This window comes from Arachis stenosperma, chromosome 4 (genome assembly GCF_014773155.1).
Source record: "Arachis stenosperma cultivar V10309 chromosome 4, arast.V10309.gnm1.PFL2, whole genome shotgun sequence".
NCBI classification, from domain to species: domain Eukaryota; kingdom Viridiplantae; phylum Streptophyta; class Magnoliopsida; order Fabales; family Fabaceae; genus Arachis; species Arachis stenosperma.
This window is the reverse complement of record NC_080380.1, coordinates 21,505,359-21,509,028: the sequence shown is the minus strand read 5'-3', so window position 1 is coordinate 21,509,028 and position 3,670 is coordinate 21,505,359. Positions and strand designations below refer to the sequence as shown.

General features: G+C 42.4%; 1 non-coding gene across 1 annotated transcript; it reads left to right on the top strand.

Moving 5' to 3' along the window:
- Positions 1-3,070: 3,070 nt before the first annotated feature.
- Positions 3,071-3,178, top strand: LOC130978426 (small nucleolar RNA R71). Its single transcript, XR_009086070.1, has one exon. It is a non-coding gene; the product is annotated as a small nucleolar RNA R71 (small nucleolar RNA).
- Positions 3,179-3,670: the final 492 nt, after the last annotated feature.

Genomic DNA, 3,670 nt, shown 5'->3' with positions numbered 1-3,670 from the left:
TTCAAGAATCATTTTTATGATTTTTCAGATCCTCAGTAACATGTCTCCTTTTCCATCATTCTTTTAAGAGCCAACAATTTTAACATTCATGAACAACAAATTCAAAAGACATATGCACTGTTCAAGCATACATTCAGAAAACAACAAGTATTGTCACCACATCAAACTAATTAAGCTAGTTTTAAAGATGAATTCGAAATCCTGTACTTCTTGTTCTTTTGTGATAAAAACAGTTTTCATTTAAGAAAGGTGATGGATTCATATTCATAGCTTTAAGGCATAGACACTAAGACACTAATGATCATAAGACACAAACATAGATAAACATAAAGCATAATTTTCGAAAAACAGAAAGCAAAGAACAAGGAGATTAAAGAACGGGTCCACCTTAGTGATGGTGGCTTGTTCTTCCTCTTGAAGGTCTTATGGAGTGCTTGAGCTCCTCAATGTCTCTTCCTTATCTTTGTTGCTCCTCTCTCATGATTCTTTGATCTTCTCTAATTTCATGGAGGAGAATGGAGTGTTCTTGGTGCTCCACCCTTAGTTGTCCCATGTTGGAACTCAATTCTCCTAGGGAGGTGTTGATTTTGCTCCCAATAGTTTTGTGGAGGAAAGTGCATCCCTTGAGATGAATCTCTCCATCCCTCATGACTCGGAGGTAGAAGCTTTTGCCTTCCCTTTCCTCTTTCTAGAGGTTTCTCCGGCCTTGGATGCCATAAATAGTTATGGAAAAACAGAAAGCATGCTTTTACCACACCACAAAACTTAAAATGTTTGCTCGTCCTCGAGCAAAAAAAGAAAGAAGAGAGTAGAAGAAGAAGAATGGAGGAGAGGGAGATGCTTTGTGGTTCGGCCAAAAGGGGGAAACAAGTGGTTTGATTATGAATGGTGAGGTCGGTGAGGTTTTATGAAGGATGAATGGGTGAAGAAGAAGAGAGTGTGTGGGTTGGTGGGGATCCTGTAGGGTCCACAGATCCTGAGGTGTCAAGGAAAGTCATCCCTGCACCAAATGGCATGCAAAAACGTGTTTTGAGCCAATCCTGGCGTTAAACCCGGCTGGTGCCCATTTCTGGCGTTTAACGCCAGGTTCTTGCCCCCGGCGTTTAACGCCAGTCTGGTGCCCTTTTCTGGCGTTAAACGCCCAGAATGGTGCCAGACTGGGCGTTTAAACGCCCAACTGCTACTCTTACTGGCGTTTAAACGCCAGCAAGGCCTTCCTCCAGGTGTGCTATTTTTCTTCCTATTTTTCATTCTGTTTTGCTTTTTCAATTGATTTTGTGACTTCTTATGATCATCAACCTACAAAATAACAAAAAATAACAAAAGAAAATAGATAAATATAAATTGGGTTGCCTCCCAACAAGCGCTTCTTTAATGTCAGTAGCTTGACAGAGGGCTCTCATGGAGCCTCACAGATACTCAGAGCAATGTTGGAACCTCCCAACACCAAACTTAGAGTTTGAATGTGGGGGTTCAACACCAAACTTAGAGTTGGTTGTGGCCTCCCAACACAAACTTAGAGTTTGACTGTGGGGGCTCTGTTGACTCTGATTTGAGAGAAGCTTTTCATGCTTCCTCTCCATGGTGACAGAGGGATATCCTTGAGCCTTAAACACAAAGGATTCTTCATTCACTTGAATGATCAGTTCACCTCCATCAACATCAATCACAGCCTTTGCTGTGGCTAGGAAGGGTCTGCCAAGGATGATGGATTCATGCACTTCCCAGTCTCTAGGACTATGAAATCAGTAGGGATGTAATGGTCCTCAATCTTCACCAAAACATCCTCTACAAGTCCATGAGCTTGTTTTCTTGAGTTGTCTGCCATCTCTAGTGAAATCTTGCAGCTTGTACCTCAAAGATCCCTAGCTTCTCCACTACAGAGAGAGGCATGAGGTTTACACTTGACCCTAAGTCACACAGAGCCTTCTTGAGGTCATGGTGCCTATGGTACAAGGTATGGAAAACTTTCCAGGATCTTGTCTCTTTTGAGGTAATTTCTGCTAGACAAGTCATCCAGTTCTTTGGTGAGCAAAGGAGGTTCACCCTCCCAAGTCTTATTTCCAAACAACTTGTCATTTAGCTTCATGATTGCTCCAAGGTATTTAGCAACTTGCTCTTCAGTGACATACTCATCCTCTCAGAGGAAGAATACTCATCAGAGCTCATGAATGCAGAAGTAAATCCAATGGAATCTTTATGGTCTCATTTTGAGCCAGATTCCCATGGTTCCTCACTAGGGAACTCATTGGAGGTCAGTGCACGCCATTGAGGCCTTCCTCAGTGGCGTCCACTTCCTCTCTTTCCTCTCCAGATTCGGCCATGGTTATGGCTTTGCACTCTCCTTTTGGATTTTCTTCTGTATTACTTGGGAGAGTACTAGGAGGGAGTTCAGTAACTTTCTTGCTCAGCTGTCCCACTTGTGCCTCCAAATTCCTAATGGAGGACCTTGTTTCAGTCATGAAACTTTGAGTGGTTTGATTAGATCAGAGACCATGGTTGCTAAGTCAGAGGGGTTCTGCTTAGAATTCTCTGTCTGTTGCTGAGAAGATGATGGAAAAGGCTTGCCATTGCTAAACCTGTTTCTTCCACCATTATTGTTGAACCTTTGAGGCCTCTCTTGATTCTTCCATGAGAATTTGGGTGATTTCTCATGAAGAATTATAGGTGTTTCCATAGGGTTCTCCTAGGTAATTCACCTCTTCCATTGAAGGGTTCTCAGGATCATAGCTTCTTCTTCAGAGGAAGCATCCTAGTACTGTTGGTGCATTTTGCATTCCAGACAGACTTTAAGAAATCAAATTGACTTGTTGAGTCAATATCTTATTCTGAGCCAAATGGCATTCAGAGCATCAATCTCAAGAACTCCTTTCTTCTGACTTGTCCCATTGTTCACAGGATTCCTTTCAGAAGTGTACATGAATTGGTTATTTGCAACCATTTCAATGAGTTCTTGAGCCTCTGTAGGCGTCTTCTTCAGATGAAGAGATCCTCCAGCAGAGCTATCCAAAGACATCTTGGATAGTTCAGAGAGACCATCATAGAAAATACCTATGATGCTCCATTCAGAAAGCATGTCCGATGGACATTTTCTGATTAATTGTTTGTATCTTTCCCAAGCTTCATAGAGGGATTCTCCATCCTTCTGTCTGAAGGTTTGGACTTCCACTCTAAGCTTACTCAATTTTTGAGGTGGAAAGAACTTTGCCCAAGAAGGCATTGACTAGCTTTTCCCATGAGTCCAGGCTTTCTTTAGGTTGTGAGTCCAACCATATTCTAGCTCTGTCTCTTACAGCAAAAGGGAATAGCATCAGTCTGTAGACCCTCAGGGTCAACCCCATTAGTCTTGACTGTGTCACAGATTTGCAAGAAATAGCTAAAAACTGATGAGGATCTTCCAATGGAAGTCCATGGAACTTGCAATTTGTTGCATTAGAGAAACTAATTGAGGCTTAAGCTCAAAGTTGTTTGCTCCAATGGCAGGGATAGAGATGCTTCTCCCATAGAAGTCGGGAGTAGGTGCAGTAAAGTCACCCGCAGCCCTTCCTTGCATCATTTGTTGTTTTCGGCTGCCATGTCTTCTTTTCTTCTTTGAAGATTTCTGTTAGGTCCTTTACAGAGAGTGTGCCTTAGCTTCTCTTGGTTTTCGCTCAAGGTCCTTTCAGGTCAG